The sequence below is a fragment of the Dasypus novemcinctus genome, chromosome 24, assembly GCF_030445035.2.
Source record: "Dasypus novemcinctus isolate mDasNov1 chromosome 24, mDasNov1.1.hap2, whole genome shotgun sequence".
NCBI classification, from domain to species: domain Eukaryota; kingdom Metazoa; phylum Chordata; class Mammalia; order Cingulata; family Dasypodidae; genus Dasypus; species Dasypus novemcinctus.
The window spans coordinates 53,919,324-53,947,193 of record NC_080696.1 but is presented as its reverse complement, the minus strand read 5'-3'; the positions used below and the strand labels follow the sequence as shown (position 1 = coordinate 53,947,193).

Here is a 27,870-nt window from a genome sequence, read left to right as displayed (position 1 = left end):
AAGATCAAAGGTAAGAGCAAATCCTCCCCTCCGCCCCTTCCTCCCTCCTCCTCTTCCCCTCTTCCTTCCCTGCCCCAGAAGGCTGAGAGCTAGAAGCCCTGCGCTTGACAGGAAGGCTTTTTGTCCTCCTCATGCTGTTTCCCGGGAACAGTGGCTCAGACTCCCCCAGGTAACCCGCGGGGCAGCTCCTATCACCCCCATTTGACAGAGGAGGAGACCGAGGCTCTGAGAAGGGAGGTCGCTCTTCAGAAGTCACCCAAGGCTCCCTGATGCTGGGGTCCATGCTCTTGGCCATTTCTCGAGCCATATCCCTCTGCCAAATTCATATAGCTGCCAAGAAAAATGAAAGGAATCCAAAGGTGGCTAATAGCAGAGACCCAACTTCACACGTTCCCTGAGCCTTTCTGCCGTGCCTGGCCCTGGGCAGGGCTGTAGCAATTCAAGGGCTACAAACTCAGCAGTCACCAGGCAAAACACATAGGTGATTGAAGGCAGTGAGGTGGGAGGCATTAGGAAGAGGTGGGGACTGTGGTAAACTGGAGGGCCCCTGAGCTGCGTCAGTGCCAGTCCCTTGCTGCCTTGGGAAAACAGCCCAGTGTTGCCAAAGCGTTTGGGCAAGCTGGAATTTACTTCATTTGCTTTCTGTGAAATCTCTGGATTTTTTAATGTGGCGGACGATGGATGTCTATTTTCATTTTCTTGCTGATAGTGTGTCATGTTGGCTGGGATCCTGGATTCAATATTCCATCCTTGTCCACTGAGTTGAAATACCCCGTTGCCATAGTCCTTCCCACTGCTTTTCTATTGCTTTCTTTTCTCTGTAGACTTCAAGGTGATTTTAGCCAATTAAAAACATCCTGTTGGGTCACACACTGAAATTGCATTAAATTTATATATGTTGACACCATTGTCATTTGAAGGACCAGAAGTCTTCCCAGTCATGTATTCTCATCTGATTTCATGTCTTTGGGGAAGATTTTTTTTTCCCCCTTTGAAATCTCTTGATTTTTAAGTGGTGGCAGAATTCCAAGCAGTTTGAACTGCAGCGGCCAAGTAACACCTCCTGTGGGCTGCGTTTGGCCAGGGAGCTCCCTGCTGCCCCCTGAGATTCGGGCTGCCTCGCCCCACGGGGGAGCCTGAACTCGCTGCCATTCAAAGATAACCCTGTCCCAGGCGGGGAGATCTCCAGGCCCCGGGAATGCAAGGCAAGCTCAGCTGAAAAACTCCGGGATGGTCGCCGCTTGACCCGCTCTGAGGGGAGGCAAGGTGCCCACTTCCTCCTCCCCTGCCCAGATAAGCCCGCGGCGCCCATGCCTTCCTGCCCAGGCTCCAGCCGCTCTTTTTTTTTCCCCAACTTTTTTACTGTAGTGACATAAGTGCATTTCAAAATTTCCCATTTTAACCGCATTCAAGCGTACTGAACAGTAGAATTAATTACATTCACAATATTGTGTTTCCATGACCAAAATCTGGTACCCCAACTTTTTCATCACCTCAAGCAGAAACTCTGCACCCATTAAGCAAAAACTCCTTCTGCCCCTCCCACCCCACCTTATGCCACCACCTGGTCCCAGGTAATCTATAATCTACTGTCTCTGTGAAATTCGCTTCTTTTAGATATTTCATATAAGCAAGATCATGCAATATTTGTCTCTTCGTGTCTGGCTGATTTCACTCAATAAGGTCTCCAAATCCAAATGGAAACATGCTCAGATCTTCATTCCTTGGGAATTGGATTTGGCTCAACTGATAAGAGCGTCCACCTACTATATGGGAGGTCTAGGATTCAAACCCAGGGCCTCCTGACCTGTGTGGTGAGCCGGCCCATGCGCGGTGCTGATGCACGCAAGGAGCGTTGTGCCATGCAGGGGTGTCCCCTGCATAGGGGTACCCCATGCGCAAGGAGTGCGCCCCATAAGGAGAGCCGCCTCATGCAAGAAAAGCACAACCTACCCAGGAGTCATGCTACACACACGGAGAGCAGACGCAGCAAGATGACACAACAAAAAGATACACAGATTCCCGATGCCATTGACAAAATGCAAGTGGACACAGTAGAACACACAGCAAATGGACACAGAGAGCAGACAACGGGGTGGGAGGGGGGAGAAGGGGAGAGAAATAAAAGAGAAAAAAAAAAGGAACTTCATTCCTTTTCACAGCTGAAAAATATTCCATTGTCTGTACGTACCGCCTTTTGTTTATCCATTTACCTGTTGGTGGACCTTGGGTGGCTTCCACCTTGTGGCTATTGTAAATAATGCTGCTATGAACTCTGGTATACAAATATCTATTCAAGTTCCTGCTTTCAGTTCTTTGGGGAATATGCCAAGAAAGTGGGCTTGCCAGGTCATATGGTAATTCTATTTTCAACTTTCCGAGGGACTGCTAAACTGATTTCCATGGAGGCTGCATCATTTTTCCACGCCACCAGAACCATGTAAGTGTTCCTATTTCTCTACATCCTAGCCAACTCTTACTTTCCTTTGTTGTTTTTTAACATAGCCGTGCTAGTGGGTGTGAAGTGGTATCTCATGGTGGTTTTGATTTGCATTTCCTTGATGACCAGTGACATTGAGCATCTTTTCACCTGCTTATGGGCCATTTGGATAGCCTCTTTGGAGGAACTTCTAGTCAACCCATTTGCCCATTTTTAAACTGAGTTATTTGTCTTTATGTTGTTCAGTTGTAGCAGTTCTTTATATATTCTGGATGTTAAACCCCAATCAGATACATGGCTAGTAATTTTCTCCCATTCTGTAGGTTGTCTTTTCACTTTCTTGATAGTGTCCTTTGACATGCAAAAGCTTTTAACTTTGATGAAATTTGGCCAGCTCATTTTTGGCCAGCTCTTAAAACAAAAATTAAAAATAGCCTTCATGGCTTGCTATTTGAAAAGCAAATAAAACAACAAGAAGAACAAGAAAACACAGTCAAAGAGTATCCCTTGGGGCCCGGGAGAGCCAGGCACGGCTCGAGGAGCTGGGGCCAGGGCAGTGCCTGCCCTCCCGTGTCTTACACTCTAGAGGGAGCTCAGGCGACAAATCCAGAGACAGGTGAAAAGAAGGTACATTCCGGTAGTGTCAGTGCAATAAACAGACGAAATAAGGCAACGAGACAAAGAGAGGCGGGGAGGGCAGGCTCGGGCAGGAGCGCATCACTGAGCCCCAAGCAGTGACAAGGAAACAGGCGTGTTGACGGCGCAAAGAAAGCTCTGGTATTTTGTGTGATCTAAGTATCTTTTAAAAATAAATAAAGGGAAGCAGATTTGGCTCAATGGATAGGGCATCCGCCTACCACATGGGAGGTCCAGGGTTCAAACCCAGGGCTTCCTGGCCCGTGTGATGAGCTGGCCCATGCGCATTGTTGATGCACGCAAGGAGTGCCCTGCCACGCAGGGGTGTCCCCTGCGTAGGGGAGCCCCACACGCAAGGAGTGCGCCCCGTAACGAGAGTCGCCCCGCGCGAAAAAAGTGCATCCTGCCCAGGAATGGTGCCACACACACGGAGAGCTGATGCAGCAAGATGACAAAACAAAAAGAGACACAGATTCTCGATGCCACTAATAAGTATACAAGTGGACACAGAAGAACACACAGTGAATGGACACAGAGCAGACAACTGGGGGGGGGGGAGAAGGGGAGAGAAAGAAATAAAAAATAAATCTTTAAAACATAAAAATAAATAGAAAGTATATTATTATATACTGTCTCCCTGGGGAAACCACTGTGATGCCCTGGGGCCTATCCTGCCGAACTCTTTTGCCTGATTACGTTACTATATCCATATGTTTCATTATTTACTTACTTTATTTATATTTTGAGTGTTTACGTTTTTGGAAAAAGCAAAAATGGCCCATCTGGTGTATTGTAGCCTCCTTTTCATGCTTGAAGCCTCAGTTTCTCCATCTGTAAACTGGAGATGATCTTCTGAGATAGCGCGTGTGAAGGGCCCACGTAGGCAAATGTGAAGAACAAACAAGAAAAAGTTCTAGGGAGCGTGATCGACCCACAGATAAGCTACGATTGGTTTGGTTTGGTTTTTTAAATCACTTTCCGTGCAGCGGCAGGCTGTCCTGGGAGGGGAAATGGGGATGATCACGTGCCTTTTGCAGGCGAGATTTCAAGGCTCAGAGAATCACACACCCAAGGCTGAGGAGGGAGCCAGCTGGGGAGGCGCCCCCCGACTCCCACCCCAGCCTCGCAGGGGGCGCCTCCGCCCGCGGGAGCCCCTTCTTCCTGGCGGTGGAAGCAGGTTGTTTTCTTTTTCCTCTCCGAAACGGTCTTCGTTTTTGCGAACATCGCGCTTATCTGATGTCACAGGCTTTTGGGAACCCAAACCACAGACATAAATACGTCGTGTTACTCTTTGAGGGATCGCGCCGCGCGGTAAGTGAGCCTGGGCTTGGGGTACACGGTGTGCGCGGACGCAGGGCTTGTTTTTGCAGAGCTGAGAACGTCAGGGTTTGTTCTTGGGTTCAAAGCCGTCAGTGGGTTTGGTGGGGGCCGGGCCCCCGCCGCCCGGGCCTCAGCTGGGGGTGCTGAGCGCTCACACCCGCCGTGGCGCGGTCCCGAACACCCAGCGGCGGGCGGGGGAACCCCAGCGGTAACACCCAAACCGCGGCCTCCGCGTTTCCTGGGGATGCGCAGCGCGGGCCGGCGGACTTGGGGCGAGGGCGCGCTGGAGGCCTTCCGCCCTCTGGCCGAATCTGGGTTGACCTGAAAATCCTGTTTGGTTTTCCTGTGCTTTTTGAAAATGTCACTCAAAAGCCCAGATCTCCTCTCTGACCTAAGTTCAGGAGGCCTGCAAAAGCCCACTTCCTGCTTCTGCCCTGGACCTCAGGCGGGCTGTTCTCCACGGGCAGCCAGAGGGCTGCTGTGAAAGCCTAAGTCTGATCGCTCCCCCGCTCAGCTCAAAACCCTCCCCTGGCTCCCACTTCACCCAGGGTAAAAGCCAAGAGCTTTCCGTGGCCCACCGTCCCTGCAGAATCCTCTTCCCACCGGAGCTTCCCTTTCTTCTCCTCCACTCTCACCACCCCAGATCTCTTCCACTCATGCCTCCAGCCTCCACCCAGCCCCTACTACCTCAGGGCCTTTGCACTTGCTGCTCCTCACTTCCTTCTCTGCAACAGCATCTTATCAGAGAGGACTTTCCTGACCCCCATCTAAAATGGCAGCCCCCTTCCCCAAAATACTATCTCCTTAAACCGCTTTATTTTTCTCCGTAGCTTTCGTCACTGCTCGACTTGGTTAGATATGTATTATTTTGCTTATGGTCACTGGACAGAAGTTCCCAGGGACTTTTGTGTTTCTCGGGTACCTGGATACTGCCTGGCTCATTGAGTGGGTGCAATAGTTTCTTTTATTTTAAATGAACAGGTAAAAGAATCTTGGGACAAGCAACTTCAGACTAAAGGGTTTAGCTTGGTCTCTGGCACATTAAGAACCACAAAAGATTTTAAACTGGGGACTTACAGGATCAACTGGCGTGGGAAAGAGCACCGCAGCACCTGAGAGAAGCACGTGTCCTCAGCGTGGGCTGCGCGCCATGGGTGGGTTGCCAGATAGTGTTCTATGGAACATGGACGACTTAATATTAGTGCCTCCCTCGTGGGGATGTTACAGGGATTACACGAGAAAACATTTGCAGGAGGCTTCGTTCCACGCTTGGCCTGCAGTCAGGACTCAACAATGAATCAAGAACAGCATGAGCCACAGTGTGGCAGGGGTGAGTGCAGCCAGGGGGACCATCGGGCACCTGGGTATCTGGATTGGGCGACTTATGGATGAGGGTGCACGGGGGTGAAGTTTGGGGGCCGAGGCTGAGCGTGCTGGAGTCAGAGCAGGAGAGAGAGTTGGGGGTTCTGGGAGATGTCCAAGTGGACATGTCCAGTTGGCAGCTGGACTCAGGAGCCAGGTCAAGGCTGGAGTTCCAGGTTTGGGGGTTGTCAGTGCAAAGACGGTGGCTGATGACCCAGCAATTGTTGACGTGGCCTAGAGAGTGTGTGTGGAAAGAAGGAGGGTATGGCAATGGAAAGCATAGGATGCCAACGTTGCGGAGGAGAGAGAAGGGGAATCTATAAATGAGACCGAGAAGGAGAAGACAGAGAAGCAGGAAGAGGCCCAGGAAAGAGCAGTGATCTGGAAGCCAAGGATTCTCCACCCTTCGTGTATCCCCACCTCTCGCCCTGTGATTTGGTGGGTACTCCCACGACAGGGGTAGATTATATTTCTTCACTCTTGACTTGAGTCCGGCTATGTGACTTGCTTTAGCCAATAGAATGAGATGGAAGGGGCCATGTGTCAGTTTGAGATGGAGCTTTAAGAGACCTTGCATGTTTCAGCTTGACTCTTGTGCCTTGGCCCTCACGATAGACCAAGGGTCCTTAACCTTTTTTGTTCCATGGACCCCTTTGCTGGTCAGGTGACAACCACAGACCTCTTACTAAGACTGCATTGTACTGTGTATTATTTAAATAAATATATTACACCTGCACCAACAGGTCCCCACAAGAATAATGTTTTTTTGAACTTCAAGTCAAGCTCACGGACCCCTTGTTAGGGGCCCCTGCTACAGACAGACGCACGCGGGATGGCTCCCTGGTCCCAGGGGGAGAAGGAGAGATGTGCAGCCGAGTGTGCAGCAGCCAGGCGCAATGTCTCAACAACTGCTCTTCAGCTGAACAACAGCTGCGAGTGGGCCCAGCCAAGATCAGCAGAGCTGCCCAGCCAAGCCCAGACCTGGCTGGCCAACCTGCAGCCAACTGCATGCCCAAGAGAATAAAAGGTCTGGGGGTGGTTTGTTATGCAGCATGACTGTAGCCATAGAGGACTGATACATGTGGCGAGAATGGGAATGAAATTGTCATGAGTTAGGGAGATGAGAGAATGGGATAAAAAAAAAGTTCGGCTAAAAGTTCGGCTAACCTAAGTGTGGCAGACAAGGTCAATTGCTCAGCCACAGCCATGTTTAACTCTTCTCCTTGGCTAAGAGAAGCCTATATTTTGTGTGCTCAAGGAAAGGTCTCCTCTCCGCAGCCTGAGCGGACCAATCAAATCTCAGGACGGAAGCCCACACACTGACAACATAGAGCGGGAAAGAGAAGAACGTCCTGGAGAATGTCTTTGAGCCGTTGTCCTAACGGGCCGTGGTGGGCTCTGCTTGGTGCCCGCCCGTTTCCTCCTTGTTTCCTGAACCCTGGTGTTTGTCAGGACGGCCAGGTGCTGGCTGAAATCCTCGCCTTCCCAGACTCCCTCGCAGCTACCAGTGGCCGTGGGGTCCAGGATGGACCAGTGACAACTGAGGCGAATCTGCTGCGGGGGATTAAAGAGAGGAAGGGGCCTGGCAAGTTCGTCCCGCTCGCCCCTCTTTCTGCCCGCTGCGGACATGGGCGGAGGTGGCCGTCTTGCCACCAGGACCGGCCGTGAGGACAAAAGCCCCACGTTCGAGAGGGCAGAGTCGGCAGTTGGAAAGCAGCTGGGTTCCTGGGAGCCTCACTGAGTCAGCCCTCCAGCCCTCACGGTTCTGACAGCGAGAGGCCACAGGACTCCCGCCAGCGGAGGTCAGCCCCGAGCCGGCCCCTGCGCGCCGAGGTCCGCCTGGCCTGTGACGCGCGCGGGGCGGGGGCGTGCTCTGCTCTTCCCGGAAGGTCCGGGGGCACGAGGCGGCCTGATCGGAGCTCCTGCCAGGGTCCGTTTGTCCTCGGCCCGGGAGCAGAGTCTGCCTCCACCGTGTTTGTGGAGAGTCCTGACTAATCTCGTGCATGTTTGTTTTGTCCCAGAGGAGGAAGCTGAGACTCGGGGAGGCGCAGTCACTGCGGAAGGCGCTCGGCCAGCGCCGGGACGGAGCTCAGGTCCTCCTGGCTCTGGGGATCCTCTTTTTTTCCTCCTCTCTGGGCCCCAGTTTCTTCATCAGGAGCAGAGGAGGCTACCTAAGATCAAAGCTTCCGGAAAAGTTCCTTCCAAAGCAGGCAAAACCCTTTTTACAACGGAACTTTTCCTTGGCGGTGCAACCTATTAACAACCACAACAAGAGATAAAAGAACCCGCCGAGGGAGGGGTCCGGAGGTCCGGGGCCTTCTCCCCCTGCAACCCCGCGGCGCCCGGATCCCCGGGGGGAACCGTGGAGTGGGGAGGAGGCTTTTAGGAAACCACCAGCCTGGACTAAAGGGGCGTCCCTGATCCTTTAAACGTTGCTCAAAAAATTGCACAGGAGGCAGCACTCACGTGGTAAAATAAAAACAAAGCAAAAAGCTTTCCAACAGCACAAAAGGGCATGGAAGGAAAGGAATTCTCCCAACTCCCATGAGCTGTTCCTTCCCCAGAAAAGCTGCTCTTACCAGGTGCTTGCGTCTCCCCAGGAGACGAATGTTCTGTGCATCTACCTGCAAATGTGCAAGTGTGCCGCCCCTGCTCTCTCCTTAAAACATACGTGCACTTTCTGCAATCCTTGTTTGGCTCTTGATTTGTTTTTTTCTGTTGACATCACATCTTTATAATGGTTCCATATCAGTACACAGAGATGTGCTTCATTTTTGTCAGTGGCTGCAGACTCCTGGAATAGTATTTAATTTACACGGCTGAAAAAGAAATCCCCAGTTCTTGGATATTCAGGCGGCTTCTAGTCTTTTGCTCTGCCGCAGCCCTCGGCAACAAAGGTCCATCTTGCGTGCAGGTCGGTGCTCACGTGTTAACTAGGATGCCGGTTCAGCCTTCCCTCCTTCTTTCCGCCCTCCCTCCCTTCCTTTCTTCTTTCCTTTTCCTTCCCTCTCTCTCCTGCTCTCTCTCGCTTGGTCTCCTTTGCCTTCTTTTTTTTTTTTTGCTTAGTTGCATTTTCCAATTTTTATTCCATGAGCATGTCCCATTTGTGTAATAATTAAAAGGATATGTTTACAGGCCCAGACCCACAAACTTCAGCCAAGTTAGATAAACAGCCTTCTGCACAGGCACGATTCAGCAAGAAAAAAGCCAGCATCCGGCGCCGAGGCCAGTTTGGCTGAGAGTCCCCATTTCTGGGAATTGTGTGCCGAGGACCAGCCCCTGCCCAGAGTGACGGTCCCGGGGTGTGGGGTCTGGGCTCCACCAGGCATGCCAGGAACTTGCCGCGTGATGCCGGGTGAGTCTCCGAGCCTGGCCGAGCTGCCGGGCAGCACTTACCTCATGCCAGGCTTGGAACGAAGTAAGGTACAAACATTGTCCGGTGAGCAACACGGGATTACCCCGCTTCAGGGATGAGAGGAGGAGCCTGGGGACACGGAGTGCTTGGCAGCCTCCTGCGGGGCAGTAAAGGAACTGCCATCCACCCAGGAGCCAGGGACAAGCCCAGGGGCCGGCGCGGATCCCCCCTCACCTTCCCTGCCAATGGCATTTCACCCACAAGGACCGCTGGCTCTACCTTTGCAGCCGGCCGCCCCACTCTCCCCCCGCTGTGTCGCCTCTCACCACCTCTCACCAAATCCTTGGCACGGCCTTTGAGACCCCGCATGATCTGCCCCCTACCGCCCCTCCAGCTTCATCCCCGCCCCTTCCCTAGCTCTCTCGTTGCCACCCCCAGGCCTTTGCACTTGCTGTCCCCCTCACTTGGGTTCCTTTTATGTTTTCCCAGCAGGCCCGGGACTAGGGTGAGGCAAGTGAGGAAAGGTTTAAGGAGACTCTCACGCAAGCCTACTAGCGAGTGCCTCCTTCAGTTTCGTGTCCTAATTCTGGCTACCCCAACCTGGCTCTTCTCGTCACTCAGCAACGTCCCCTCCTCAGAGAGGCCTGCCTGACCACTTGGCAAAGGGTCGCCCCCGTCTCCACGTGGCTGGCCATGTTGTCTTAGTTTCTTCATTTCCCTTATCACCAAATGATTTGTTCCGTGCCCGTCTCCAGCCCTAGATTATGAACCCCTTGGGGACAGGGACTGTGTCTGCCTCATTCACGGCTCCCAGCACAACGCTCGGCGTTCAGGAAACACACGAGGACTCTCTGTGAATGAACGAAGGAATGAAGGAGCCGGGAAGTGGCTGAGCTGGGATTCAAACCCAGGTCTGCCAACTCCAACGTCAGCCCTCTCGACCCCGATGAGAAGGACAAAGGGGTGGGATCGGCTCCATCGGGGGCCCCTGGGATGTGGCTCGTGTCACAGGCTGTCCCCAGGGGAACCCTGCGTCCCCTGGACGGGCCTTCTGAGGAAACTTCGAGGCGGGGAGGGGCGGGGCCGCCTCCCAGTCCTGCCGTCCCGGTCACGGGGGCTGCTCAGCCTCCGGCCTGCCCTCCCTCCCTGTTCTAGTTTTTATTTTTAGCGACGACTTTTTGGGCACAGAGACTCTCCTCAGGAAAAGTCAAAGCAAGCGGACGAGGGAGGCGGTTTGAAATCCGGTGGGAAAGTAGGTCAGGCCGGGCCGCTGGCCAGCGTCCAGGCGATAAGGCCCGCGTGGAGGCTTCGCATCCGTGACATAATTCATAGCTGAGAGGAAACGGCAATTACGGGCAGTTGTGCAATGGCAGACAGGCCTCCCGCACAGCTCGTAAAAGGGCGAGGGAGAGGCGGCGCTGTCGTTCCCGGGGCGGCGCGGGGCCGGGCAGGCGGCCGGCGGGGACGCTGGGAGGGGGGCTGCACCCACCTTCCCTCAGGACACGGGGAGCACACGAGAGCCAGGGACTTCCTCAGCAAGCGCCTACTACGCGCCTGGCCGGGCTCGGGCCTGGGGTGGGCTCCACAGAGCCACACGCGTCGCCGCACGCTTTGTCACCGCCAGGTCGGGCTGCCGCCGCGGGGTCTCGAGGCTGCCTCGTCAAAAGGGACAACCGCTTTGCCTGTCGAGGGAACGGACATCCCCGATTTTTATCCCATCTCTCCCGCCCCCACTCCAGTGACCATGGATTTTCGGTTTCTCCTCGATTCATTTTTGAATCGCTTGCTCGCTCTTTTCCGTAAGCAAGATTTGCTTGTCTAATCAGTTAAAAACAAAACAGTGAATCCTCACCAGCCCCATTTCTCCTCCTTAAACAGGCAAGGCCTGTGCCCACCTCGGGGCCTTTGCACTTGCTGTGCCTTCAGCCCCGATGCTGTTCCCATGAGGCTCAGCCCCTCCTCCCTCTGGTCTTTCTCATATGTTACCTGCCCTTTGAAGTCCTAGCTGACCCACCTTTTAAAAACAGTAAACGCATCCAGCCCTTCCGGCCACCTCCAATGCTTTGTTTTTAAAACACTGCACGTGCCATTCATTAATTTCGCCTGCTTCTCCCCACCCTACGCGGCGATGCCACGGGATTTGGTGCAGCTTGCCATCAGCTGCTTCCCCAGGGCACGGGACTGTGCTGGCTGCTCCATCGGTGTTGGCAGATGTCTTCATGCTTCACTCTTTTTTTTTTTTTGAAGATTGGTTTAATTTCTCTCCCCTCCCTCCCCACCCCCGTCGACTGCTCTCTTGGGTCCATTTGCTGTATCTTCTTCTCTGTCCGCTTGCATGCTTGGTGGCACCGGGAATCTGTGTCTTTTTTTGATGCGTCATCTTGCTGTGTCAGCGCTCAGTGTGTGCAGCGCCACTCCTGGGTGGGCTGCGCTTTTATCGCGTGGGGCGGCTCTCCTTGCAGGGCGCACTCCTTGCACACGGGGCTCCCTGACGCTGGGGACACCCCTGCGTGGCACGGCACTCCTTGCACGTGGCAGCACTGCGCGTGGGCCAGCTCACCACATGGGCCGGGAGGCCCTGGGTTTGAACCCTGGACCTCCTACATGGTAGGCAGGCGCTCTATCAGTTGAGCCACATCCACTTCCCCATGCTTTCCTCTTACTATTGGCTGGGGGAAAGGCTGGCAGTAGGCTCCTTTGATTTGGGGGCTGCCTCAGAATGCCCCAGGGTCAAGCCCACCATGAGCACAGCTGATGGGAGCGGAAGCTGGGTGGCCGGGGCCGGTCCAGCTGGCCTGGGGACTGGCAGCTGTTCTCACTGGCCAGTGAGCGACCTGACGACCCCCACCCGGCAGCCTTTCTGGAGGGCGCTGTCGCCGCTTCTGTTAGGATTTTAATGCACTGACGCTGGACTCCGTCAGTCCACGAACGCCCTCCACAAAGGGAGCAAAGCTCCAGACAGGACAGGGGCTCCTTAGAGAACTTTTTACAATAGTGCGCACACACACTCACAGTCAGGGATGCACTGTGCAGACACACACGCACAAGTCAAGGAGGCAGCGTGCACACACTTAGGAATGCGGCGTACACACCCCCCCCCACTGTGAAGGATGCGGCCTGAACACACACACTCACAGCGAAAGATGCAGTGTGCACACAAAGCGAAGAATGCAGCCTGCGCACACACACACCCTCATGCCCATGACCTTGAGACCCGGGGACACGGGCTCACACGCTCACACAATTGCCCATACAGCCTGTCATTCGCACACCCCACACACCCAAACACTTGTTCACCTGTGCAGACACTGCTACACATTCAGTGATACACACGGCGCCCCTCTCCCAGCACACTCACACCCCCTCCACACAGGTGCACGCGCTGGGCCGACAGCCACTCTCAGGGTGCGTGCCCACGCCCACCCTCCTTTCCCATTTAAAGTCATTCGCTCACACGCGGGACCGTCCTTAGACATGCTGCTCCCACCCCCGCACAGTGGACGCCCCCACTCCCCAGCCGCACCTGCTCTGACACACGCACCGCCCTGCCCGGGTGTCTCCACGAAGCCTCGGTGTGGACCCCTGGCCCGGGGCCGCCTCGGTGAACGGCGAGGGGCAGGAGGCCCACGTCAGCCCTGCCTGGGCCACCTCGAGCACGCCTGCCTGGCTCCTCTGCCCCCAGGCACCCACCCACTTCCTCCCCACCAGTGCGCGGGCAGGGCCTGCTGACATCAGGCATTTCCTGGGCCTGCCTGGCACCCAGAAGTGGGGAGCCAGCCTGACGAGCCCAGGGCAGGGTTGGCGGCTCCGTGACCCCGGGTTGCCTTGACTGAGCTGCCCCCTCCTCCTCTGTGGGGGCCGTAGCAATTCGAGGGGGCCTGGGCTCTCTGAATCAGCCCCCAGGCTGCAAGCCCCTTCCCCTTCCACCCCCGAGCACAGCGATGGCTTACCCGCCGAGCACTTCCTGGGTGCCCAGCATTGTTTAAACGCTCTCCTTGGATCTCACCTCAAATCCTCAAAGCAGCCCTATGGGGTGGCATTGTCATCCTTGTTCGACAAATGAGGAAACTGAGGCACAGAGCTCCCAGTCACCCCCCCACCTGCCGGCTGGTTTGCTTGGTTTTGCTGGCTTTGTTCTGTGTTTTGTGACCCTCCGATAGCCACGGCCCCGGCACCTCTCGTCTCTACCACCTCATGTGCAGGGCGCTCTGGATGCCCCATTTAACAGACGTGACCGCTGAGGTTTAAGCGACCGCCTGGAGGCAGGCAGCAAGGAAGGTGCAGAGCCAGGTTTGGCTCTGGGTCCGAGGGCTCTTCCCGCGATGCCACGCCATCTCCCGAATGTGGGGTGCCAGGGACCTTCGAGGTAGAGCAAAGTCACCCTGAACTAAGCTCTGGGTCCCCCTGGCATCAAGAGAGCGGCTAATGGGGGGTCTTGGTGGCCTTGAAACAGTTGGAGAAATGATGATAGATTTATCTCTACAACAAGAAACCTTTATTACGTTTAAGAAATAAATGGGGTGTGACGGACATTCCGAAAAACACCCAGACCTTATGCGTTGAGTTTGATGAGTTCTGATGGACGCACCCAGGAACCATCGCCTGACGCGAGCCACAGAGCCCGCCCGAGCCCGAGTGCTGTCACCCCCTTCGCCGCCGATGCCCACCCCGTCCCCCCAGGGACCCACGGGTCTGCTTTCGGTGGCCAGAGCTGCACACAGAGGCGGCGCGCGTGCCCTCCTGCCCGGCCCCGCCGTGCTCCTGCGAGCGCCATGGGCGCCCCTCCTGCCCAGCACTTCCCTGCCTCAGTGTCCCCCAGTTCGCTTCCCCAGCCCGCGGCGGGTGGACATCCGCGTCGCCGTGCACCTGCTTTACGCCACTCAGTTCTGTCCTCTGCGGGCACTGCGTCTGTAAAGCCCCGTCGGGGGTGGGTGTCACTGCCCGCGTTCGGGGCTCAGGGCAGTTGGGTGAGAAGCCAGGGGACGCCCAGCTTGCGGGGGCCAAGGCTGTGTAGGAAGACCGAGTGAGGGGTGGATGGGGACACAGAGGCCTGGCAGGTGGCCCCCGGCCTGGGGACACCCGTTCTAGTGGGAGCTGAATGGTGGGACCAGCAGCAGCCTGCATCTACTGCATTCCTGGCTCTGCTCTTAGCACTTTGCATGGATCAACTCTTTCAGTCCTCCCGTGTAACAGTTGGGGAAACTGAGGCCCAAGGAAGATGAGTCACGTCCCCAGGGTCACAGAGCTAGTGAGTGGCAGGGCCGCTTGGACCTGGAGGCCTAGCACCGTAGTCCTCTCTCCTGACCCCTGGGAGGCCCCTGCTAGGTTGTGGGCCAGCTGGGTTCGGCGCCTGCCTTGCCCTGGAGGCATTTCCACTCAGGACCATCTCCCAACCTGCCAGGGAGCTTCCCAAGTCTAGTCGGTTCAGAATCTGAAGGCAGGGTGCTCGGAGAGGCAGGCAGCAGAGTGGGGGTTGACGAACAGGGTTCTACATTCTGCCTTTGAATCCCGGCTGTGCCATCTGCTGGCTGTGCAAACTTGGACGGCCACTTAACCTCTCTGGGCTTCTATTTCCTCATCTGTAAAATCAAAGCTGGTAACGATGATAGGGACCTCATGAAGAGATGGTGGCTTGGGAGTGGTTAATGAGAGCCAACACTCACCTGCACCTGCTCCGTAGCCCGGGCCCGCTCAGTGTTTACGTCAGCCTCACAGCAACCTTACAACACAGACGCTGTTTAATCCCCATTTTTCAGAGGAAGAAACTGAGTCTCTAAGACCGCCATGCTAATAACTTCCAACTAGACGCCTCCTGCCGGGATGTCTCCCCAGAACTTTGTCTTGAACGTCCAGCTGCCCCTCAGCAGGCCTCACAGGCACCTGGGACTTCACACTGAGAAAACAAACTCCCTCCCTTTCCCCCACGCCCTGCCCCTCCTGCAGTCCCCTTCACTTTGGAAAACAGCACCCTCCGGGGGCACAGGACAGTAGCCTTCACGACCTCGTTGGCCCCTCCCCTTTTTTCACTCCACCACCCTCGATCCCATCCATCCACCTCCAGAGAACAAACAACGCCAGGCCTGGCTGGAGTCTTGCGTTTGCCTGGATCATTGCAGTGGCCTCCAAACCACCACCCTAATCCGGCCATTGCTCCCTACCAGAAGGAAGTCAGATCACACCGCTCCTCTGCTTGACACCTCCCGTGGCACCCGTGCCACTCAGAGAAGAAGACCAAATGCTCAGAGTGGCCCACAAGGCTTGGCGTGTTTGGCCTTTGCCTTGCCTCTCTGACCTCACTCCCTTCCAGCCACGCTGGTCTCTTCCCTGCTCTGGGAACACCCCAGGCACACTCCAGCCTCAGGGCCTTTGCATTTGCTCTTCCCTCTACCTGAGACTCTCTTCCCAGAGACATCTGCCTGGCCCCTGCCTGCCCTCCTTCAGGGCTTTGCTCGATTGTCAGCTCCCTGACCACTGTGATTCCAGCCAGCTCCTTGCAGGATCCTTAGCATCTCTGCACCTGGCTCAGGGTTTGCTCAATAAATGTTTGTCAAATGCATGAATGGGGACAGGAAAGGGTTAAGTGACTTCCGGGGGTCTCCAGGTTAGGACACGCTGGAGCTGGGACCTGAGCCCGGGGTCTGAGTCCCAGGCTACACCTTCATCTCTAGAGTCTGGTTCCAGGCCAGCAGCCCAGGGCCGGTGGCTGTCTCTGTCAGTGTCCGATATCCCCATCCTTCTCCACCCATGGAGAGGGCTGGGGGACAAAAGGGCAAAGACAGATGGATGGGCGCCCTCTGCCAGCAGGAGGTGACTCATCCACCCCCATGATGGCAGGTGACATTCCATCTCCTTCCCAAGGGGCCTCTGGCCTGAGATAAAGGAGGATCCAGCCTCCGGGGAGAGGAGGGCAAGCAGCGGGGAGAGGCAGCCAAGCTATTGCTTGCGGGGTGGCATGTCTGGGCAGCAGGGCCACTGGGTCAGGCCAGGTGGGCTGGCAGCTTTGGCCCCTCCCCTCACTTCCAGGGTCAGAGGCACAGGCCTGAGTCTTCTTACAGGGAAGATGGAGTTTTTCCCAAGAAGCTGACAGCCTGGCCTCTCTCACCTGGTCAGGGGAAAACCCCCAGTGCCCCTCCACTTTTCTCTTGCCATATTGTGTGGGTCAGCGGGAACTTGAACCAATCAACAGACCCTCTTCAAAAAGGAAAGTCAGGGAAGTGGACTTGGCCCAATGGATAGGGCGTCCGCCTACCACATGGGAGGTCCTTGGTTCAAACCCCGGGCCTCCTTGACCCGTGTGGAGCTGGCCCTTGAGCAGTGCTGATGCGCGCAAGGAGTGCCCTGCCACGCAGGGGTGTCCCCCGCATAGGGGAGCCCCACCCGCAAGGAGTGCGCCCCTTAAGGAGAGCCGCCCAGCGTGAAAGAAAGTGCAGCCTGCCCAGGAATGGCGCCGCACACACGGAGAGCTGACACAGCAAGATGACGCAGCAAAAAGAAACACAGATTCCCGATGCTGCTGATAAGGATAGAAGCGGTCCCAGAAGAACACACAGCGAATGGACACAGAGAGCAGACAACTGGGGGAGGGTGAATAAATTAAATAAGTAAATAAATCTTTAAAAAAAAAAAGGAAGGTCAGCGGGCACGGATGGAGCTCGAGGGGCTGAGCGCCTGCGTCCTGGGTCTGATCCCTGTGCACCTCCTAAAAAAAAGAGGGGAGGGTGGACCTCAAGGGGGCCCGTGGGCGCTAGCCAGCAACGCTAGACTTAATTTATTTTTCAATTGAAAAAAAAAAGTCTAAATTTTCCCCCTCATGAACAATGCCCAGCCAGGCATTCTCTATGCCCACTTGTATTTATCCAAAATTGGAACTGCTGGGTAGAAGGGAGCGGGCCTTTAGACATTGCTCAGCATTCCTGCATGCCGCTCCCTGCCCCGTGTGGAGAGGGCTGCGCCCCACGCTCGCCAGCTGGGAGGTTGTCACTTACAGGTGTTTTGCCATAATGATGAGCTCAAAATCCAACGCCACTATTTTTGTTAAAATTTGCATCTCCCTGATTTATCATTTATGTGTTGACTATTTGTAATTTTTTTTTAAATGTTGTTCATTTGCCTTTCAAAATTATTTGGCTGTGGTTTTCTACTGAGTTGTTTGGCTTTTCCTTTCTGATTGGTATCCCTGTTCTATTCAGGATATAAATCCCTTGTGAGAGAAAATTCAAGTTTATTGAGGCTTAATTTACGTACAATAAACTGCATCTACTTAAGGTCGTGTTTCTCACCTTCAGAACTGTTGGCATCTTGGGCGATAATGCTTTGTCATGGGAGGGTAGGTGCACTTGGGGAGGCAGGTAAGGGGGGGCAGGTAAGGGAGGGGCAGGTAAGGGGGGCTGTCCTGAGCACAGCAGGATGTGGAGGAGCATCCCAGCCTCTGTCTGTGAGATGCCAGGAGCGCCAACCTCCCACCCAGTGGTGACAACCAAAAACGTCTCTAGGGAGGTGGACGTGGCTCAACAGATAGAGCGTCCGCCTACCATATGGGAGGTCCAAGGGCTCGATACCCAGGGCCTCCTGACTCAGGTGATGAGCTGGCCCACGCACAGTGCTGATGCGCGCAAGGAGTGCCATGCCACAACGCCCATGCGTAAGGGTGCCCCCCACGCACGGAGTGGCCCCTGCGCAAGGAAAGCTGCCCCACGTGAAACCACAGCCCACCCAGGAGTGGCACTGCACACACAGAGAGCTGACACAGCAAGATGACGCAACAAAAAGAGACACAGATCCCCAGTGCCGCCTGATGAAAATACAAGTGGACACAGAAGAACACACAGCGAATGGACACAGAGAACAGACAATGGGGGCGGGGGGAGGGGAGAGATAAAGAAATAAATCTTAAAAAACAAAAAGTCTCTAGACATGGCCAAGTGTCTCCCAGAGAGTGGAGCGGGCAAAATCTCCTCTGGTTGAGAAACTCTGATGCGAAATGCACAGTTCAATGTGCTTTGGTGGCTGGAGAGCCCCAAGGACCCACGGCCACCTCGAGATCTTTGCATTTATATGGCAAATATTTCCCCCAATCTGAGGCTGGGCTTCAGCAGTCACTTCACTGCTACAAACCTCAGTAAATGATCCTATTAATTAGAATTATAACCGCCCCCCTCCTTTTTCAAGTGTTCTCTTTCTTAAAGTTGAAAGGATTCTAATTGAAAAAAATGTTCCGGATGCATTATCGAATTCAATCCTCTCAATAATCCTGGGAGGTTAGTATTATTATTATGACCATTTTACAGATGAAGAAACAGAGGCTGGGACAATTAAGTGACTTTGCCAAGGTCACAAAGACAGTAAGTTGCAGAGCTGGGATTTGAATCAGACTGGCTGATTCGAAAGTGCAATTAGGCTAAAGCCACAATCTCCTTAACACGTTTTTGGTAGGAAATTGCAGCCCTATTCTTACTTTTCCCTGGAAAATTATTATTATGGTTGGTGGGAAATTTCAAGTGGGCTGTGTTTCCTTGTACACAGTTAATGACTTTGATTATATGTTTCTGGCTTCTTCACTCTGAGAAAGGCTGCCATTGGTTGTACAATATAATCAAATCATTTCTTGTGTAAACAGCCGTCTGGCACAGAGTCAGCGGCAGTTCCATCAGCGGGAAGGTGAAAATGAAAACTGTGTTTCCAGCTCCGGAAAGCAATCTGCTATTCAGCAGGAAAAGATCAAGGGTTAATGACACACAGAGTTGGGCAAAGGCTGCCGCTGTGGCTCTGAGCATTATCAGGAGGCGGGAACAAAGAATGGTTGTTAAATGGGTTTGTTACAAAAGTTATTTCCTAATGTAATTTATGAAATGCTTGCCAGAACATTAGGCACATTCTTCGAAAGCACAAGGGAGCTAAAAGGGAAAAAGCCTTCTAAAGTCAATTGTGGAACTCTTAGAAAGGGTTCATATCCTTAATATACAAAGAGTTCTTGCAAAACAATAGGTAAAGATAAATATCTTATTTTTAAAATCACAATTCATAAATGGAGTACAAAGGCCAGAATATATATGCAGATAAGTTCCACCTTGCCAGTAATGAGGGAAAAGCAAAAAAAAAAACCTAACAGTGATATGTTGTTTTCCACTTATCAGGGTTAGTGGGAGTTCTTGAATTCTGTTGATGGGCCTGCAAGTGTCTCCGGGGGGGGCAACTGGGCAGTGAGGGCCATGATTTTCAAGGCACAGAAATTTTAAAGCAACCCAGAAATTTAACTTGGGGGCATTTATCCTAAGGAAATATTAGGCTAAGTATTCTTTATACACAAGGATGTCCTTTGTAGCACTGTTTATAAGAGTGAAAAACTGGGGAGGGCAAAAATCAAACTAGAGAAGATTCTTTAAGTAACCAAATGGTATAACCATATAATAAAATACTGTGCATCCATTGGAAATGGAGATATGGAGAGCTGGCCACAACATATTCTAGAGAAAAACATTTTCATGTGCATCATCTAATTTGTATTCAATCATGTATGCACAGGTGCGCACATATCCTAAAAAGAGTATTCTAAAGGATGTTCACCAAATGTCAGCAGTGTTTATTGCTGGATGGTAGGATTTTCGTTAATTTTCCTTTCCTTTAAATCAGAGTTTCTCAGCCTCAGCACTATTAACATTTGGGCCAGGTAATCCTTTGTTGTGGGGGTGGGGGTGGGGGGCTGCCCTGTGCACTGTAGGATGTTAGCAGCCCCCTGCTTCTACCCACTAGGTGCTAGAAGCACCCTACTTAGCCATGCCACCTACAAATGTCTCCAGGTACAGTTTGTTCCCAGGAGGCAAAATTGCCCCAGTTGAGAACCACTGTTTTAAATAGTTTTCTGCATTTTAAAAATATTTTAACAAGAAACATGTACAGTTATAATCAGAAAACAAAACAAAACACTTTTTCAAAAAATATTCAGTCTTTTGCGGCTCTGTAAATTGGCTATGGATTTGGTCGGAGGAATTCAGTCATGAAGCATAGGAGTCCATTACCTTCTCGCCTTTCAGACTCGTTTCTGGTGAAAACCTAGATATTTGGAAAGCTTTATCTGGGTTGGAATCTGCTCAAAGAACAATTTCTTTTTTTTCCTCAGATATTCATTCAGTTAAACTCCTGGAGTGGCCGTTTTAGCTGCTTGCCCGGTCTCCCTTGTCTTGGAAACTCCACCGTGCTTTTCCAGCGTAGCCACACCTCTCCCCAGCAGCCTTCTCTTGGGCAGAAGTGGCTGTCCTCCTGGGTCCAAACCTCAGCTCGTTCTCTACATCTCACCCTCCAGCCGCAGCTGCTGGTTTGAGGATGAGCATGTTACCTGCTGGGTCTGCTGAATCCGGAGGAGATAAATGTTGCAAGCGGAAAGACGCATTCCAGATACTCTTTAGAAGCCACTCAGAGAGACCTTCTTCCTCCAAACAGGGTGAGGCCTGGAATTTCTGTGCTCATTTTAACACCAAGAAGAAAACCAGCCAGAGGAAAAAGTCAACACATAGAAATGGGCCGAGCTGGTGAATCACAGAGAGAAAGAGTTGGCGCCTTGAGCAAACCAAGCCTGAACCCCACCACTAGGCTTCTCGTCAAGCCAGTAAAGCTCCTTCATACCCTGCCAGCTTGAGCTGAGCTTCTATTCCTTGCAAGCCCAAAGCAGAACTTCTGTAGCCCCTTCCAAAGGACAGGAACCCTCTCAAGACCTCTGCTTTTACGTCATGTCAGCAAATATGTATTAGACACTTACCATATTCCAGTTTCAGTGCCTGATGCTGGAGGGGCAACGATGACTCAGGCACAGTCCCTGGCCTGGAGGAACCTGCTTCTGGTGGTGGGAGGGGAGACCAACAGGCAATTCAGCCTGTGCTGTGACCGGCCACCGTCCAGGCACAGGGGCGGGAAGAGGCAAGCCTGACCGAGCTGAGGCTTGCAGGGAGAGCTGGGGAGGGAGCAGGACACAGCAGCCTGGACGTTCGTCGTGGGCTTAGGGTGGGGAACCACCTGAAGAGAGGAAAGGGCTGTTGGGGGTGGGAGCACAGGGAGGGGCCTGCTCAGAGGCCGCGTCCCCATTGAGCCCTGTGGCTTTGGAGTATCAGGTCTCTCATGGTCCTTGGATGAAGGGGAAGGTGGGTAGCTGGGGAGGGGACATCTGTCAAAGCTCAGCTTTTCCATTCCCAAGAGGGAAAGAGCAGCTATCTGCCAGATGACACTGTCAACATTTATTCCACCAGAGCACTACCACGATGGAGGGAGACGTGGACCTGAGCTCACGGCGTGGCGGAATGGACCCAATGACCCTGAAAACATACGACCCTAAAAAACCAGGAACCTCAGCCAGGCCCTGGGGAGCTCTGAGAGAGGCATCTGGCCCTCCAGGGAGACCAGGGAAGGCTTCCTGGAAGAGGCAGCACTTGAGCCGAGCTCGGAAGGGTGAGAAGGAGTTCCCTTGGCAAAGCCGGGAGGAGAGGGGGTCCTGGCAGAAGGAACCGCCTGGGCAAAGCCCGTGGAGGACGCTGCCTGTCACCAGGTTTCTCGTGGGGTCTGGCACCAAGCACATTTTACAGATTAGGAAACTGAGGCACACAGGGCCTGCCCAAGAACACGCAGCCAGCGAGCAGTGGAAAGGGAATTGAACCCGTGTTCTTAATCCCTCCCTCATGGCTTCTGTCTGATGGAATGGCGTTTCTTTGATGCATTAACTCAGCAGTTTTCAAAGTGTGGACCGAGGACCCCTGAGGGCCCCTGAGACTCTTCCGGGGGGCCACAGGTTATTTGCCTTTTTCACTCTCAGTCTCACATGAGAGTAAAGAGTGTGAAAAGTTCCTTTTTCAAAAAATGTTTATTCTTTTTTATTTTGTTGTTTTAAATTTATTTATTCATTTATTTAAATTATTATTCTATTCAGTGATATGGGTTACAGCTAACCTTTAAGAAACTGCCCTGGCCCACGCACAGTGCTGATGCGCCAAGGAGTGCTGTGCCACGCAGGGGTGTCCCCCATGTAGGGGAGCCCCACGCGCAAGGAGTGCGCCCCGTAAGGAGAGCCGCCCAGCGCGAAAGAAAGTGCAGCCTGCCCAGGAATGGTGCTGCACACACGGAGAGCTGACACAAGATGACGCAGCAAAAAGAAACACAGATTCCCGTGCCGCTGACAACAACAGAAGTTGACAAAGAAGAACACGCAGCAAATGGACACAGAGAACAGACAACTGGGGCTGGGGGAGGGAGGGCGCGGGAAGAGAAATGAATAAAATAAATCTTAAAAAAAAAAAAAAAGGAAGAAACTGCCCTGGGAGTGGATGTGCCTCAAGCAGGTGAGCGCCCACCTCCTTCATGGGACGTCCCGGGTTCCCCGTGCCTCCTGAAAAGCAAACAACAACAACAACAACAAGCAAAACAAACGAGAAGACCAACTCAGAGAAGCCGATGTGGCTCAGGGCTTGGGTGCCGGCTTCCCACTTCCGAGGTCCCAGGTTCAATCCCGGCCCCTGTACCTCAGGAAAAAAAAAAAAAAAGGAACCGCCCATGGTGAATTTCGGTGTAACAAGAATATCCACAATCTTAACGATAGTCTCCCTTTTCCCAACAATATGCCTTTGTGAGGCAGGTGTTTGTTCTTCGGCTCCTTCAACCAAAACAACATTTCACAACATTCTGGATGCAAGAGCAGCCACGAGGCTCCAGGTCAGACAACAGCGAGAGCTGCAAAAAATGTACACAATCCCATTTTCTCACTAAACTTTTTGTTCTGAAATATATGGTTATTTATTATAAAAAAGCCTCTTATGTTAACAGGTAGTGGGTTGATGATTATTTTAAGCGAATCAATAACATCTCATAAATTTCTCAGTTTTAATTTCTAATAGGAATATCTTTTGATATTACCTATATAAACAAAATCTCCTTGGGATCCTCAATCATTTCTTAAAATATAAAGGGACCTCGAGCCCCAAATGGTTGGGAGTCACTTGTGCTTCTTCCCCCCTCGTCCCCTCTGGCCAGCCCCAGGCTCGCCCCAGCGACCCCGTGGCAGGCGCCCCGTCTGGGTGCGCTCTCCTCCTCCGGGAAGGGGCGAGCCGCAGGGGCCCGCGCCCAAAAGCCCCTCCTGCCTCTGCCATTCAACGCGGAGGGGGGATAGGAAGGACTCCCATTTATGAAAAAGAGCCCAGCATGACGGCGGGGGCCCCCCAGGGTGGGGGGTGAGAGGAGGGGGTAGGCAGGGGTGGCCCTGTGCACGGGGCGCTGAGCCCAAGAGGTGCAGAAGTGCAGGGGGAAACGCGGCGGGGCCTTCTGCAAAGGCAGCCCCCGCTGCCCCGGGAGGGGCCAGGGAACAGCCAAAGCCCCCCAGGACGTGGGGTGCAGCAGAAGGGACCTCTGCGGAGGGAGCCAGCCTGCCCCGGGCCACGCCCGGTGGGCACATGGCCCTCAGCACCAGTGTCCCCACGCCCACTCCTGCACCCAACGCCTCAGCCCCACCAAAGGCCCAGACCTCAGGGTCTTCCCAGCAGAGGTGGAGGGAGGGCTGGAAGCGGGACTCGCAGGCTCCACCAGCCTGGCCAGACGAAGGCCCCAACCGGAAATGAAGCTCAACTTGCAGAAAACCCACCAACCAACGAAAGAGGTCCAGCTCCCATTCGTGAACTGGGATTCGTACCCTCTCTGTGTGGAGAAACTCCGCTCGAGTGTGTCATCTCCAGACCAGGCTTCTTTCCTTGGGCGTCAAAGAGGAGGCATCAGAGAGGGGATCTCATCTGCCCGAGGCTGCACAGCTGGAAGCAGCAGAGCTGGGATTTGCACCCGTGTTGCCTGGGCAGCCCAGGGCAGTGTGGGGGCTCTGGGCCTGGGCCTCCAGCACCCGGGGTGGGAGATTTGGGCCCCAAGGGGCCCTCGGCTGGGCAGAGGTGGGTCCTCGGGGTAGGGCCCGGGGCCGGGTCCTCACGCGCAGGCCTTGCCCGGGTGTCCTCTCAGCCACGGAGCCGCCGGGAGGGGCGGGGGGGGGAGCCACGGGCGCCGTGGGCGGCAGGACGGGTTCTTCAGGCTTCTGAGCCGGCGGCCTCGGCGCCTCCCAGAACCTTCCAAAACGGGGCCCGGGAAGGCCGAAGAGCTGGCCGGGGCCCCCGGGGGGGGGGGGGCGCACAGGGAAGCCAAGGCCACGCCCGAGGGAGCTCTGATGGAGAAGCAGAGGCTTTGGGGGGGCCCAAGCTGGGGCCTTTCGCCTGCCCCCCAAAGAGGAGCCTGGAGGAGTGGGGGCCCCCTACATTCCTGTCCCAGGCTACATGGACATTGTCCTCGATGTCCCCTCTCTTGCCCCCACACCCAAACGCCACAGCGCTGTTGGTTTTATGCCCTAAATATCTCTCAAGGCCAAGCACACGTCCTCACCTCCACAGCCGCCGCCCCGTGCCGGGCCACCGCCCCTTCCCACTTGGGCGGGGGCAGTGGCCTCTTCCTGCTCCCTGCCTCCACCCTCCCCGTGACCGTCTCCTTTCCATCTGCAGCCAGAGGGAGCCTAACAGAACCTAAGGCAGATCATGCGCCTCCTCTGCCTATAACCATCGATGGCTCCCCAGTCACTCAGGAAAAGAACAGATTCCTCACTGCGGCCACAAGCCCCCTGCAAGCTCTCCCATCCCATCACCCACCGTCCACTGCCCACACCTGCTCCCACCAACCTGCTGCTGCAGCCAGATAAAACACCTTGCAGCTCCTCCCAGCTCTGACCCGTCTCCAGACTCTTGACACGCGCCTCCCTCTGCCTGGAAGCCTCTCCCACCACTTTTGCTGATTGTCCTTTCAAGCCTCAGCTTAGATGTCACCTCCCCTGGGAAACTCCTCTTGACACTCCCCTTCTGTGGGGTTAAAGCCTCTTTGAAATGCTCAAATCCCCTGAGTCTCCCCACTATAGCACTGACCCCAAAGTGTTGTTTTGGTTTTGCTTGTGTTTTTTTTAAGGTTTTTTTTTCTCTCCCCTTCCCCACCCCCCTACCTCCCCAGTTGTCTGCTCTCTGTGTCCATTTGCTGTGTGTTCTTCTGTGTCCGCTTGCATTCTTGTCATGCGGCACCAGGAAACTGTGTTGCTTTTTGTTGTTGTTGTCATCATCTTGCTGCATCAGCTCTCCGTGTGTGCGGTTCCACTCGTGGGCGGGCTGCACTTTTCTCGCGCAGGGCAGCTCTCCTTGCAGGGCACACTCCTTGGGCGTGGGGCGTCCCTACACAAGGGACATTCCTGCATGCCAGGGCACTCCTTGCGCGCAACAGCACTGCACGTGGGCCAGCTCCACACGGGTCAGGAGGCCCTGGGTATCGAACCCTGGACTGTAAGCAGACGCTCTATCAGTTGGGCCACAACCGCTTCCCGCCAAAGTTTGTATTTACCTCTTCATGTGACTCTCTTTCTCACCGGGCAAGGACCATGTCTGATTCTTCTCTGTATCTCTTGCACCTGCACATTATGTGGACTTGGGCAATGTTTGTTGAATGACTGACTGACTGTGAGGGTGAATGAGGACAGAAAGGGAGAGAAGGGGTGAGGGACTGGGAAATGGTGACTGAGCACCTGCTGTATGCTGAGTCCTGGGCTGGGTGACGGGAGCACGGAGGAGGATGAAACAGATGCGCTGCCCACCTTTGTGAGCTGATGTCCCCCTGGGGGAACAAATAAGCACCGTGACAGTTACAATAGCAGGGCATTGTGGGAGCACCAGGGAAACTCCTGACCCAGCCTGGGCTGGGAATGCTCCTCCTGGGTGGCTCTAGAGCAGGGGTTCTTGACCTTTTTGGTTCCACAGACCCCTTTGCCAGGTGGGTGGAAACCACAGGCCCTTCCTAAGTGTGTGCTATAACACGTATTACTTAATAAACATATCACCCCCGCACCAGCACCTACCCACAAGAATGACATTCTTTTGAATTTCAAGTCAAGCTCACAGACCTCTGGTCAATGGGGGACCAGAAGCAGAGAGAGGCGTGAGCAGGCGAGGGCGGGCCGGGTGCCCCCCAAGAGGGAGCAGCCCAGGAAAGGCCTCGCCAGGCGGTTCTCACCTGGGGGAGACTGTGCCCCTCAGGAGACATTTGGCAACATCTGAAGGTGTTGGTTGTCAAAAAGTGAGTGGGGGGAAGTGGCAGTGGCTCAATCAGTTGGGCTCCCGCCTACCACATGGGAGGCCCTGGGTTCGCATCCCGGGGCCTCCCTGTGAAGGCAGGCTTGCCCGCACGCTACCCAGCCTGCGAGCGCCTCGGAGAGCTGACTCAGCAAGGTGATACAACAAAAATGGGAGACAAGCAAAAAAACACAGAAGGGCATGCAGCAAATGGACACGAGAGCAGACAGCAAGCAAGCCACGGGGGGGGGAGGGGAAATTAATTAATTAATTAATTAAAAAATAAAAACAAAGCAAGAAAACTGAGGGGGACGGGCAGGGGAGGAGGATGAAGCACGGAGGTAGGTAAGAGCAATGGGCAGCTCTTGAGGGGGTTTTCACCGGGGGAGAGGTACAAGTCGACTTAGGTTCTTCAACCTCTGGCTGAGTGTAATGAACAGATCATAACCGAGAGGGCAGAAGCAGAGACGCCTGGGAGGAGGCTACTGCAATGGTCCGAGCAAGTGGCCATGGCAACTGGGGCCAGGCAGAGGGATAGAGCAAATGGCTTCTCAGGGGTGTGGTGGTCGGCCTAGCCCAACGGTTTGATGGGGAGGGAATGAGAGGTAGACAAATAGAGAGCCGCCCCGAAGCTTCTAGCTGGTTCCAGCGCCTGGACACAGATTCCTGTGAGTGTTTCCTTTCCTGACCCAGCTCCCAAGGGCCGAGGGCCCTGACGTCAGGACCTCCCACCCCTTCCCAAATTATTCCGCCCTCTCTGTGGATGTTCATCAGCTGAGCACCTGCCAGCAGCCAGCCCAGGACACTGCTGTTGGGATTTTTCCCAACACTCCGTCTCCAGAATACACTGCACCTAAAAGTAGCCTCCAGCTGCTCCCACTGGCCTCTTAAATAGAGGTCAGAAGAGGACACTGCCGGGAAAAGTCAGCTCTCAGAAGCAGGACGGCTGTGTCCGGCGGGCCTGGGTTTGAATCCCGGCTCTGCCACTGCCTGGCCGCCCCCGCCGGGTGGCTCACCTCCCCCTGGCCGTGGGCTCCTCCCCCGTGGAGTGGGGAGCACGGAGCCCCCCTCACAAGGTGGGGGTGAATTTTAACCTGAGATGGTGCCTGGAAAGTACCTGGCACATAGTGGCTGGTAATCGTCAGCTAACATTATTATTACTATTATGCTGTTATTATTCAAGCACACGGAAACACGCGTTCCCCTCCCCGGCCGAACTCGCCGGGGCCGCGGAGCCAGCCCGGGCCTGCAAGGGGAGCCGAACACGGAGCTCCCGCGGGGTGAAGCCCGGGGTGTTCCCAGCACAGCCTGCAGAACAGGGGCAGCTCGGCGTGGAAAGGGGGTCTCCAGGGCTGCCAAGCCCGCGTCCCGAGCCCGCTCAGGAGCAGTGGGATGGTGCAAGTCCCTAAGCTGCCCGCAGCCTGCCCTCCCCAGGGCCGACAGGGAGCTCTTCTCCAGCCCCCGGCACAGGCCGCGGGGAGGTGGGGCCGCAGCCCACCCAGGGGCACCAACCCTGCCTCCCAGCCGGGCCCTTTCTGGTGCTCCCCGCCAGACCCTCGTGCCCACCCTTTGCTGCAGGGTCCCGGGGCTGAGGCAGCCCCAAGCTTGGGGCCCTCCCGGCGGGGGGGGGGTGTCCCTCGGCCCTCGGAAGA

At 54.6% G+C, this 27,870-nt stretch overlaps 2 long non-coding RNA genes across 4 annotated transcripts; one reads left to right on the top strand and one right to left on the bottom strand.

The window, feature by feature from the left end:
- LOC131275798 (uncharacterized) lies at positions 1-22,910 on the top strand. 2 transcript variants are annotated; one of them, XR_009183259.2, is made up of 2 exons: positions 1-2,440; positions 20,230-22,910. It is a non-coding gene; the product is annotated as an uncharacterized lncRNA (long non-coding RNA). The 2 variants fall into 2 exon arrangements; XR_009183257.2 differs by lacking the exon at positions 1-2,440 and adding an exon at positions 2,453-4,387.
- On the bottom strand, positions 20,526-24,528 carry LOC139437507 (uncharacterized). 2 transcript variants are annotated; one of them, XR_011647349.1, is made up of 4 exons: positions 24,501-24,528; positions 23,773-23,887; positions 20,866-21,119; positions 20,526-20,635 (listed from the first exon to the last, which is right to left on the bottom strand). It is a non-coding gene; the product is annotated as an uncharacterized lncRNA (long non-coding RNA). The 2 variants fall into 2 exon arrangements; XR_011647348.1 differs by lacking the exon at positions 24,501-24,528 and having other exon boundaries at positions 23,773-24,106.
- Between the last annotated feature and the right edge of the window lie 3,342 nt (positions 24,529-27,870).